Source organism: Haliotis cracherodii, unplaced genomic scaffold, assembly GCF_022045235.1.
Source record: "Haliotis cracherodii isolate W230 unplaced genomic scaffold, xgHalCrac1.p SCAF_3, whole genome shotgun sequence".
Taxonomy (NCBI): domain Eukaryota; kingdom Metazoa; phylum Mollusca; class Gastropoda; order Lepetellida; family Haliotidae; genus Haliotis; species Haliotis cracherodii.
In genome coordinates, this window is record NW_027266286.1 from 32,377,366 (window position 1) to 32,391,224 (window position 13,859).

General features: G+C 40.3%; 1 long non-coding RNA gene and 1 pseudogene across 1 annotated transcript; both read left to right on the forward strand.

Moving 5' to 3' along the window:
- Positions 1 to 304: 304 nt before the first annotated feature.
- LOC139475997 (uncharacterized) lies at positions 305 to 2,148 on the forward strand. Its single transcript, XR_011654040.1, has 3 exons — positions 305 to 480; positions 1,173 to 1,223; positions 1,555 to 2,148. It is a non-coding gene; the product is annotated as an uncharacterized lncRNA (long non-coding RNA).
- Positions 2,149 to 6,055: 3,907 nt separating this feature from the next.
- On the forward strand, positions 6,056 to 10,476 carry LOC139473573 (uncharacterized; annotated as a pseudogene).
- Positions 10,477 to 13,859: the final 3,383 nt, after the last annotated feature.

Below are 13,859 nucleotides of genomic sequence, written 5' to 3' on the forward strand. Positions count from 1 at the left end.
CTCAGTGATTCATTTTATACTCTGCATCAACGACAGAGACGCAGAGATAAACACGGCTTATATATACACTCTTCAAAGAAAGAAACGCACAGGTTGAATTTTAGCAACTTAATTGTACCTAATAAAGTCGATATATTTAATTTAATATCATAGATACAACTATGACATTTTAGAGCTCGATAGTCACGTGTTGTCGTTGTACAAAGACACTGAAAACTGTTCCTTGTCATGTCACATTAGGCATATTTAACAATTGAATGACGTGTTTTGATTGCTTTTATGCCATCACTGCCATTTAATAAATCAACAGGAAGACAGAACACATTACTGTGGGCTTGCTGTGGTGCTGTGGTTGCGTGTTAATATATCAGTATACACAGAATATATATTTTAGGAGGACTTATGAAGTACAGAAGACAGAAGCAATGCGGTAAAGATTTCATAAGATCATTGGGGGAATCAGTAAACGGTTAGTCACCGGTAAGTAAGTCTCAGTAAGTGGCCATCACGATACAATTGCGTGTTCAGGGTCTGGCATGTTGTCTAAATGAATGATGTATTAGGACACGTGACAAAAGCGGGTCAGAGTCGAACACTTTAAAAAGAAGGTTCTTTGTGTTAGGAGGGCGTGCGGGTTTTACAACCGGTCGATCAAGTCGAGTCTAGATCTTACCATTCACCCACTCTGTCCTGCCCTGGTTGTGTAGTGAGATATGGACTGAAGTTTACTGTGATTATCAAACCTTGTGTTGTTCTCATACTTGAATGTGGGGGCGCCGGTACATAACTGCTTTTGTATTTAATTCGGAGCAACGGTCGTTAGACCCCTCACTCCTTGACTTAGTGCAGCTCTCCAAACTATGCGGATTGTAGAGTCATGGCTTACAGTGACCATGACGACACGGAACGGTAACTGTTGTAGGATCCCTTGCCGCACCTTAACGCATTTACACATACCACAAATGTCCCATCACACCAAACTAGTTCTCAATACTTTCGTGAAAATGTTGTCGAACGGGCTCCAACTGTGTATGAACGTGGTGGACGTAGTAGCAACTATTGACAGTCTTTTTAGCTGCGTTGATTTAGTTGCGTATGTGAATAAATGTATGATTAGAGTGTTGCAAAGCTAAAAGTTAAATCGCACTTATTTTCATTCCTTCAATCATCAGGCAAAAGTTGGACCCACCTCCAGTAGTGCCGATGATTCTGGTGGCCCGGAGGTAACGAATTCTCTGCAACAACCATCTTTGTCTTCACCCTATGGCCTTGCCACCCTATAACCTCGACAGTGTAAACATTAATTAACACTATGATTTTTACACAACTGATACAACGATAATAAGTCCACACTAATGTTTTATTTGAAAATTCAATAGATCATCTTCGGCTACATTAAATTAATTTAGGTTTGATGCTATGTATTTAAGTTATTTCAGCCTCATGATTCAGGTATGAGTAAATTTATGTTTATGATAAATATAATACAACTAGTATATATTTTAACGGTTGTAGTTGCAACCAATATCTTCCCTGTGTTACTTTGACTTTCAGGAAAACTGTAGCGCTACCCAAGAAAAGAATGGCGGTAATTCAAAAGCACCGACAAGTACCGGTTTCCCTTCTCTTCCTGAAGCGAAGCGGAACACTGAACACCCACACGTTCCTAACAATTTATTCGGGGAATAAATTTCACTCCTTGAACTCGCTAGCACATGACCGTCGTGTGATGGAAACATCCTAGCTTATAATCAGCAGACATGAACGCCTTGTCTGAGGGAAAAGAGAACTGATAATCTGGTAGTGGTATGTGACCAGCGGCTATTGTTCAAGCATTTTCGTTTGTATCTTTTAACGATGAACTGCTATTATATAAAGGGCAGTTGATACAAACGTACGTGCCAGAGATTCGATGGGTGTTAGGTTTCTTTTTCTGTATATCAAAGCAATTGTGTTCTTCTTCCTAATTATAAGGGAAGCAACCATACACTGAGCGAAATGTGTGCAGTATGGATTTATGTAATACCTACCACAAATTGTTAAATACATAATCTAAAAATATAGGGGACGAAACTGCTGAGAAACTGAGAACTTATTCATTGTCATCATTTCGAGTCCTATTTGGTTTTATACTTAGCGTAAATTTCCATTCCAATCGAAGCATTATTGCACATATGTCCACGTGTATTGGAACACGTTCTGTTTGTAGAATGATATGTTTGTTTTCTGAATAAAACAAAGAAACACTATTTTTCTTAAGTTGTAAGTTGTAAGTCTAATCTGTTCACCTGATAACGCCAGCTTTGGTAAAATTGTACAAGAAAACCATTCGGCACTGAATGTCCCTTTATAACTGTTTAACACGGCCTTGCTTATTGCATTTCTAAACTAGGCCATTGCTTACTGACAGGTGGTTCGACTGACAGTGCTGACGTGAGCTGGCTTCCTACTGGCTATGAGCTGGTGTAGGGTTCCCTGTTTTATAGAGACCTGGGTGTCTGTGAACGAACCACTCGTATTATCAATGGGTTTTGAGTAACAGCATTTCCTATCATTCGTGTTTTGCTAATTGACCACACATCCAGTGTCGACATGTTACCTCTTCTTCTTGGTGCATCTAATGACGACCGTTCAGATGTCCATTGCAATTGCTTAGGTGCCTGAAACTGCCTCTTTTTGTACCACAATATGTTGTCATACATCTTGAACTAAACAACTCCTCCGATGGTCAATGGTCATAGGTTTCTACGTCATCCTCATATGTCAGCCACATATGGTGCAGGTTCTGACAGGAGAGAGGGAAAATGCACAACCTTTGTGTGTCAGCTGAACATAGAGCAGGTTCTGGCAGGAGAGAAGGAACATGCACACCCTTGTGTATCAGCTACACGTGGTGCAGGTTCTGGCAGGAGAGAAGGAACATGCACATCCTTGTGTGTCAGCCACACGTGGTTCACGTTCTGGCAGGAAAGAAGGAACATGCACGGCCTTGTGTATCAGCCCTACGTGGTGCAGGTTCTGGCAGGAGAGAGGGAACATGCACATCCTTGTGTGTCAGCTGCACGTGGTGCAGGTTCTGGCAGGAGAGAGGAAACAAGTACATCCTTGTGTGTCAGCTGCACGCGGTGCAGGTTCTGGCAGGAGAGAAGGAACATGCACATCCTTGTGTGTCAGCCACACGTGATGCAGGTTCTGGCAGGAGAGAAGGAACATGCACATCCTTGTGTGTCATCTGGACATGGTGCAGTTTCTGGCAGGAGAGAAAGAACATGCACACGACATCTCCAGGCGGATTAATGCAGAATATAAGTGAGACGTTTGAATACCTGCTGGAACTCGTGGAGTCCACACGCTGTTATTATTCTAAACATACTTATTTATCTACTATGGGTGTTCGTTTCTGCATTCATGTCGCCGTTATATATCATTACAGCTTTTACAATTTCAGTGAGAACTCTTCATTATGTACAATTAGCAATCGTAATTTTGAATTGAGTAGTTTCGTGAGTGCTAAATCTTTTCGAGGATGACGATTATTAACCGTTTCGAACTCTATGTGCTACACTCAATATGTACTTTGGACACGAAAAGGCTCAATACAAATTTGGAAAAAAAACATTTCACCTTTTACTCTCGGAATTACCCCAAGTATGTTATTCGATAATGTATAACCAGCGTTTAAGTACCCGCCTGCCCGACCGTCACAGACGGGTTGTTAAGACATGCACGTCTGGTGGCCTGATGTTTGTAGATTATTTAATAAAATAAGGGTAGGACTGCCATTTAGAAAATGAACACATGTTTAAATATGCAGTATTGTGTAGGGGCGGTCGGGTAGCCTAGTGGTTAAAGCGTTCGCTCGTCACGCCGAAGACCCGGGTTTGATTCCCGACATGGGTACAATGTGTGAGGCCCATTTCTGGTGTCCCCCGCCGTTATATTGTTGGAATATTGCTAAAAGCGGCGTAAAACCATACTCACTCACTCAGTATTGTGTAAAAATGAGTGCATATAACATGCAGAAATTAAGACACCGTAAAAGTTTACAATCAACATAATGTTCATTTAAATAATACTTCAATCTGGTTACAAGACATCAAACATCAGTAGTGTTATTATCAACATGATAATCCGTTTTCCTGCATGTAGCGTAAAATATTTAACTGCACCTACAGTGGCACATGATTGTCATATTGTGCTGATATGTTAGTGTCGGTGACGCCATTGTATAGATAAAAGATAGGATAAAGTTTTAACTGTAATCCCCGCGTCCAAATGAGTGCCAATCACGCCATCGAGATGAGAAGGATACTACTACAACCAGGACAGGCAGGCTATCCGTACTCAGGGATTGTTGTTACGCTGAAGTTTGCAAAATTACAGTTATATCATCATATTCTGTATAAAGTCAAATCTTGACCAGTCAGTCCAGTGGTTAATCATGGAGCCACACCACGCTTAGGGGGTAATGCCATGTAATCAACCCAGTCACTGAGCTGTGTCAAATTTAATCGCCTCTTCCAGCCAGAAATAAAGTGTTGGGGATCTATTCTAACCCGGGTCCCTGCGGTACATGCTTATACTAATCTTTCAGTGGATAGCAAGTCTCGTTTATTCATGATCTACCACCCTGTACGACTTCACCCCAAGGTTCAAGTAAACTGGGACGAAGTAAATGCCGCGCTCATAATACGACATTAACGTCAGGCTACCATTAAGAAGGCATTGATAGGATGACGTCGGCATAATTGATGGGATGATATAAATTATAAGGGTATTAGAAGTTTACATTTTCACGGAGAGCGGAATGTCCGGGGTTCGATCCCCGCCTGCGTCATACCAAAATACGTTAAAAGATGGTACTTGTTGTTACCCTGTCTGACGCTCGGCATTAAGGGGCTAAAACAAGGACTGGTCGGCTCGGAGTCAGTATACCGTGTCTGAGTGGGGTATTTTGCATGGTATCTCAGGAGGCTAACATTGTAAAATAGTCATTAGTCCGGACAAGCACAAGCAGCCAAACACGCACAAACATGTGTTTTCGAGTCTCTATAAAAGTGCAATAACCTTGGACGCGACGTTAAACCCCATTTCATCAACTCACCTCATCTTCATCAGGTGAATGAATGCTAGGATGTAGAGAGCATATGCATGTGCATGTCAAAACAATAAAAGTAGTAAGATGGAATGGATTTCCATTTATTCATTGCGTATTACCAATCAGTGCTAATTTAACCCCTGGCTTCCATTTAGTCCATGAAAAAATAAATGACATTACTGGTCGAAATTTTGAAGATTGCTTGAACGTAATGCAGGTAAACGTTTGGCGAGTCTTACTTAAGTTTAGAACTTGTAACCATAACTTACCTTTAGAAACTTGGATATGGAGAAAATAGCTTTAACCGACAAGTGTGTCTAATGCTAACTATCTGACATTAGCAGTGAGTTCTATTATTTTTGTACCTGTCCATCTTTAGAAGACGAAAGAAAATTGCTTTCACGCAGATTTATTACAATCGAATCAATATGTGTAAGATGAACGTACTTTTCAATAATACACTACAAAGAACATTGAGAAAATTGTCCAAATGTTCTAAAATCAGCATGTCATTATTTAAACCCGGACATCAGGAATAAAGGTTGCCCAATGTTATTCCATCACACCACAGCTTTTGACGGCCTACACTTAGGGGTTAAGAAATTTCTGTATGCGTGTTCACACATATCCGCTGTGATTTGATGTCACAGAGACAATTTTATTTGGGCAATATTAATATTGTATTAGTTACATGTAGCCTATTGTTCGTTGTTTCAATGTTCTGGTACGGATTAAGGCTTCTGTTTTGTCCCCGGTTCATGGAACGCATGACAACAGTGCCAATTCATTCAATTCTTGGTAAGGGCTGTTGGCTGTGAGATTTCGTAGAAAACGATCGTGACTGGTCAACTTATTGGCTGTGTTCAATAAGGAAGTGTTGGGTATTGGGTACGTTAATTTAGCGTAACATAACACAACATCGTGAGACTATATACTGGAAGGAGTGGACATGTAACAATGCATGTTTTAATGTGTCAATATGCACTATGGCTTTAAGTATCATTTCTACCGCACATTTCAGCTAAAACCCGTAAGTGTACAAATATCAAATAAATATGTTTTATTTGTTTTTGTTTAATCTCCTTTTAGTTTCACCAACTGAATAACGCATAAAGTTTATGGCATTTCGGTGAGTCGATTAATATCCCCAAAGAAGGTATAAATGCCATCAAACACATTGTCTGTCCCTTTGAATTTTTGATGATCTTAATCATAATAATATTATGTATAAATGATTGATCTATAACTTCATTCCAGCAGAATTATCGGCTCCAGTTCAAGTCAGCACAGGTTGCCATGGAAACACACATGGGGATTTCCTTACCCCTGCTTGTGCGAACCAGAGTATTATTGCTGCATCTGGTGTTTATGCTATGGTTAAGAAGGAGGACACCGGCTGTCCCGAAGTTGCCACAGACGCAGACAGAGATGAAGAAAAATGTTGTACCTACAACACCAGAGACTGTAAACTGTTGTATCTGGCTTCAGAAATGTCCTTCTATGAGGATTGCACGGGGGTTTACACGTGTAACACGAAGGTGTCCACACAACTGACCCAGGGTTGTAACGATGTTGGCTACCTCTTGAGATCCAACTACATGATGATGGAGTACTACTGTATACCAAGTATGTACCACCCAAAGCTCGATCTTCTACCGTAATGCCCAAAAAGCCTTCATAATATTCACAACCGACCAACTAACTGGATGTAGTATTTCGTATCAAATATATACATGTAGCCACGTAAACCAAACCATTATGTTTGGTGGCAAGAGCTGCAAAACTAGATATGTTTTAATTCAAACTGTGAGCCTAAATATTTTGTTCTAAAAGACAAATTATGTAATTTTTGTGGCAGACAATTTCTACTTTTTTTCGACAGCTTGCTGAATGATTATTGTTTCCAAGACTTTTAAGAAAGAATGAGAGTATCTATCGCCTTAGGCTCTAACTTATTATAGCTACGTCAGCCAAATACTTTCATATTGTGTACTCTCGCGGTGTGACAATAGTGAGTGAGTGAGTGAGTTGGACTTCACGCCGCTTTGGACAGTATTTCAGTTATATCACGGCGTGTCAGCTTAATGTGGGAGAAATGCCCGAAGTGATGCAGGTCTCAGACGTTTACCACTTTGGTGAAACCCACGAACACAAGCGTTGTACTGAATTGGTGTTTGGGTTTACTAAATCTGTCTCTCATTGGCGAATAAAAGACGGTTGACGTTTACACTTTTGGATTGTAATTTTAAGTTTAATATTATTTTCTAGCGTAGATAAAAAAAACAACACTCATCTTTTTTTATTTCGAGTTAAAGTTGAGTATGCGTTTTCTGCGTGTGTCGGTATCGTCTACACGTACCCATCTCTTCTTTCAGATGGATTCGATATCAAATATAAAATCATGTCACTTTTGTAGGATCTCTGACTTTGGAGGGAGTGGAAGATGCTAGTGTCTCAGGCAAAAGCAAGGATTATCCTAGTGGTATCCCAGCTGGCACTGAGATAAGCTGCTCCATTGTCGCCTCCTGCGACACGCCTCTCGTCATTACAGCAATACATGTGGATCTTTACAGTGACAGCAGTGGAATTTGTCTGCATTAGCAACAACGGAGACAACTTTAAGATAACCGAGGCCTTGACAAGTAAAACCCATTCTCTGCTAATCAGCTTCTTGAATAACAACAGTGGCAATAATGGACGCTATTGGTTCGAAATAAAGGGTATGCATGTTTTTGTTGTTGTGCCTTTCGTGATGCAACTAAGTGAGTGAGTTTAGTTTAACGCCGCTTTTGAACATTACTTGAGGTGGGATGAAAGGCCGATGTGATGTATCTACATGATGGCATTAAAACAAGACAGTAATGTTCCATGTAACGGACAGTTCATGAGTTATAGTACTGCATCGAAATATCAAGGTTCCGTTGTGAGAACAAAGTGCGAGGCGACGCATTGTAATACATGTGAATGAGTGAGTGAGTTAAAATGTAACGTCGCATCGGATTTACTTCAGCCACATTGCGGCCCCAAATTAACGTAGGACTGCATTGACTGATATGAATATATGATATTTTCTTTATTCATTTCAGCTGAAACAAATGTTGCAACTGTTACAATGACGTGTGGAAATGACGCAGCATCTGCCCCACCAACTGTAGATAAATGTGCAGATAACCCAAATCACTCTAACAGACCTGCTGGTGTGACTGGGGATCCCGTCTTGTCACAATCATGTGAGTCAGACAATTTGCTCATTGTAAAAGATGAAGAGAGGGTGTTTCGCGTGTAAGGATACCTGTCCGAGAAAGGACTGTCCGGATTCTTTGACAATAAAGCCATCATACCTTGAACTGTGAACTACATGTAAGTAATTTATTATGAACATCATATTCGTGCTCGCATGCATATTCTATCAATCGGTTTCTCAAACGGATTCATTGATTTTTACAAGAATGTGAGATTTCGTCGTGTTACAAACTATAGCATGAGCATTTCATACTTAAAGAAACACACATTTATTACAGACGTTTATATTCGATTTCCTTTATGAATCTTAAATTCTATATAATTGTTTTTCAGACATATATAGGAGTGCTACAATTGGTCTGGGTTCTATCCTCGGTATAGTTTCTATCATTATGGGTGTGTGCTTCATCATATTCTACAGAAAATATGCTGCCTTAAAGGTATGGAAACTTATTTAGCATTAGTCCTTTGAAGTCAACACAATATTTCTGTAATCTTATATAAAATATAGAAATATTCAAAAGACCTTATAGAAATCAACACCACTGTATTTCCAGATAATATATAAATGATGTTTATCTTAAAAACTATTGGTAACGCCAGTCACCACCATATCGGACATTCTATGTAATGGAACATCGCTTGTATCAACTCATCTGGGACTCCGACATATGTAACTTTGCAGTGACTTTGTTTCATCGGGAACATTGCCGTCAGTGACGCAACAACCTGGTGCTATGACGCCATGCCCTAAACACGGTGTTCATCTTTGTTGATCTTGTGAACCGTTAAGACTGTGAGCCTCCGAATCATCTGCCTGTCTTGGAGCTATCTGTTGGGTTGCTTATATGCAAATTCAAGAACATTGAAATCACACCGACTTATGTGTTGACATCGTTACTAACAATTCGATGGAAGCTTAAACCTCCCTGACTGCTGTTTGCCATTTGTGCGCTACGGTCATGTATTACCTCTCCGTGATTATTATTTCCCATCATTCGTTTGCGTAGCACGGCGATGCATTTTAACAAAATTATGCTAACAGTCTTCTGGAGACATTTTCCGCTATTACATCGCGTATAGGTACTTTTAACCATGAATAAATAAATGTGACCAACATAGGAACTGTTTCCAATCATTCCTCATGAGATGCCATATTTATTTCCCTAAATATGTAACCTATTTGTGTCCTTTACATTTGCAAGATAAGAGTATGATACAACTGTACGACATATGTGATTGGTACAAACAGATTGTTTAGTTGCGTGTGTGAGTAAATGTATGATTAGAGTGTTGCATAGCTAAAAGTTAAATCGCACTTATTTTCATTCCTTCAATCATCAGGCAAAAGTTGGACCCACCTCCAGTAGTGCCGATGATTCTGGTGGCCCGGAGGTAACGAATTCCCTTCAACAACCATCTTTGTCTTCACCCTATGGCCTTGCCACCCTATAACCTCGACAGTGTAAACATTAATTAACACTATGATTTTTACACAACTGACACAACGATAATAAGTCCACACTAATGTTTTATTTGAAAATTCAATAGATCATCTTCGGCTACATTAAATTAATTTAGTTTTGATGCTATGTATTTAAGTTATTTCAGCCTCGTGATTCAGGTATGAGTAAATTTATGTTTATGATAAATATAATACTACTAGTATATATTTTAACGGTTGTAGTTGCAACCAATATCTTCCCTGTTTAACTTTGACTTTCAGGAAAACTGTAGCGCCAGCCCCACAAAAGAATGGCGGTGATTCAAAAGCACCAACAAGTACCGGTTTCCCTTTTCTTCCTGAAGCGAAGCGGAACCCTGAACACCCACACGTTCCTAACAATATCTTCGGGGAATAAATTTCACTCCTTGAACTCGCTAGCACATGACCGTCGTGTGATGGAAACATCCTAGCTTATAATCAGCAGACATGAACGCCTTGTCTGAGGGAAAAGAGAACTGATAATCTGGTAGTGGTATGTGACTATTTTTCAGCGGCTATTGTTCAAGCATTTTCGTTTGTATCTATAAACGATGAACACGGTTGCTTTAATTGGTGAAATTGATTTCGTCATCAATGTCAGTGAATTTCCTTCTAAGGACCAATTCCCTCAGTTAAAAATAGATCTTCTTTACAAATGTAATAAAGCGATTTCAAAAGTACAAAACATTATTTCAGGCCATTTGTTTGTTTGTAATGTGCTGTCACATCAAATCACTGCTATTATATAAAGGGCAGTTGATACAAACGTACGTGCCAGAGATTCGATGGGTGTTAGGTTTCTTTTTCTGTATATCAAAGCAATCGTGTGCTTCTTCCTAATTATAAGGGAAGCAACCAGACACTGTGAGAAATGCGTGCAGCATAGATTTCTGTAATACCTACTGAGAACTGAGAACTGAGAACTTATTCATTGTCATCATTCCATACTTAGCGTAAAATGTCCATTCCCATCGAAGGATTATTGCAATTATCTCTACGTGTATTGGAACACATACAGTATGTAGAATGACATGTTTGTTTTCTGAATAAAACAATGAAACATAGACGTGCTGACGTGAGCTGGCTTCCTACCGGCTAACGGTTGGCGTAGGGTTCCCTGTTGTATAGAGACCTTGGTGTCTGTGAACGAACCACTGGCATTATCAATGGGTTTTGAGCAACAGCATTTCCCATCATTCGGGGTTTGCTAATTGACGGTGGACCAGACTGCCAGTGTCGACGTGTTACCTGTCGTTCTTGGTGCAGCTGATGGTGACCGTTCGGACGTCCAGTGCTTAGGTGCCTGAAACTGCCACTTTTTGTATCACAATATTTTGTCACACATCTTGTATAAAACTCCACCGGGATTCGACAGCGACGCAATGGCCACAGGTATCTACGTCATCCTCATGTGTCAGCTACACATGGTGCAGGTTCTGGCAGGAGAGACGGGAATATGCACACCCTTGTGTATCAGCTAGACATGGTTTAGGTTCTGGCAGGAGAGAGGGAACATGCACACCCTTGTATGTCAGCCACACATGGTGCAGGTTCTGGCAGGAGAGACGGGAATATGCACACCCTTGTGTATCAGCTAGACATGGTTTAGGTTCTGGGAGGAGAGAGGGAAAATGCACACCTTTGTGTGTCAGCTAAGTCTGGTGCAGGTTCTGGCAGGTCAGAGAGAACATGCATACCCGTGTGTGTCAGCTACACATGGTGCACGTTCTGGCAGGAGAGAGGGAACATGCACAACCTTGTGTGTCAGCTACACATGGTGCAGGTTCTGGCAGGAGAGAGGGAACATGCAAACCCTTGTGTGTCAGCTACACATGGTTCAGGGTCTGGCAGGAGAGAGGGAACATGCACACCCTTGTGTGTCAACTAAACGTGGTGCAGGTTCTGGCAGGAGAACACCACTGAGTCTCGTCAAATTTATTCTAATTATAACCCGGTTCCCGGCGGTTTAGTTTATTCTAAACATATACAATCTTTCAATAGATAGCAACTATCGTTTATTCATGATCTACCACACTCTACGACTTCACTCCTGGTTCAAGTAAACGGGGACGAAGTAAATGCCGCGCTCAGGCTACCATTAAGGAAGGCATTGAAGGATGACGTCGGCATAATTGATGGGTATATTTAAATTATAAGGGTATAAGAGGTTTATATTTTCACAACACAGGAAGTTTATTTCAACAAAAGTTGACAACATTCAGGGGTAATTCGACCTCATTCAAATAATGTCAAAGAAAACTGTAATTGTAGTCTCACAGTTCATTCCACACATCTGCCACTGTGAATGGTATTTAGAAGTGATACACACAGGAAAGAGAATTTAAGGATGTGAACTTCTTTACTTATGAGGAACACAGCGTTTCGGAGTATACGCTTACTTCACTTTTACCTCACCCTGGGTCGAGTAGACAACACGACGCAGAACAATTTTCCGAGACTGTGTTGGAGTAAGTGGGTACTTTCCAAAATGAAGGATTAATGTGCATATGTGAAGACCTTAATAATTATTCAAGAACTGGAACCAAGACAAATTATCGAAGGAGTCGATGAGGTTTGTGGGCGGACGGTTATTGACGTTAAAGAAAATAGTTATGCTGATCTGTTTCTTGACATTTTTATAAGTCTACCTAAGTGGTAGATTATATTGTAACAACACATGAAAATTTACCTTGCTTTAACGCTTTTATAATGTGATCAAAATGTCATCTCTTGTGAGTTGTTTCAATGCACCAGCTTGTATATGAAGAGGTTGTAAATGCACTCGCCCGTGTTAAATGCGGCAAAGCGGCGGGATCCGATCTTATACCTGCGGAGGCGCTCAAAAATAGTTCCCGTGTGGATAGTTTGCTGAGGCTTTTTAATTTTTGTTTTGAATATAATATCTGTCCTGATGTTTGGCGCCATATTATTATTTCACCAATCCTGAAACCAAATGCCGATCCCTGGGACCCACTGGGATACAGTTGGATCTCCTTAATCAGTACCCTGTAAAGTTTATTCTGATATTTTAAACACACGGTTCACAAAGTGGCTTGAACGTAATTATATTTTGGCCGAAGAGCAGAATGGATTCCATAGTAAGCGGAACACTAAATTGATAGAACTTAATAGGGAAAACTGGGTTCGTGAGCTTTGGAATGACACTGGCTATACTACAGGTAATAAACTTAGAACGTTTAGGTTGTTTAAAAATACACTGAATCCTTCATTGTATGTCATATTCTGGATAAATCACGACGAAGCACTTTAGCTAATCTTCGCTGTGGAACTTTACCTTTAGAATTAGACCCCCGAAAACCCCTGTTACTGAACGCGTCTGTAAATCATGTAATGGCCAAACTGTTGACGATGAAGTTCACTTTGTGGTAACGTGTGACTGTTATAGAGATCTAAGACTTTATCTTTGGCAGAAAGTATTCCCTAAACCCCTCGTTTATTACCATGTCTCCTGCAGACCAAACCGTATTTTCTTACTGCAGTGTGACGATCTGGTTAAACCACTTGCTGCATTAATCTTCTCAATGTTTCAGAGAAGAAAACATAATATAAAAACATAAATTGGGCGTTGTATACATGTGATAATTCCTATCATTTTCACTGTTGTTTTGCTGTGTTGTATGGTTTGTTGTATGGGGGTGCTGCGAGTTGTGATGAGTGACTGGCCTGTAAGATTGTGGTTATGTTTGTTTCGTATTGTTGGGTTTAAAGGTATCATGTGTATGTGTGCTGTTTAATTGGGAGTGTGTATATGCGACATTGGAGTGTTAACGTTTCTTTGTTAGTGTCTTTGTACGTGGTTGCGAAGGAGGGCGTGGTTGATAATGCAGATAAGGGAGTTGGTATGGATGCGTGAATTGGTACATGTGTGGGTACGTTTGAGAAATAGGGTGTGGGTGAGGGTACTGTGTGACGGTGTGGTGAGTTTTCGGATGTGATTGAGCGGTTGTCAATGAGGGTTTGAATGTGTTTGAATGATCACGAGAGAGTGCGTTTGAGTGATTTGTGTAAGCT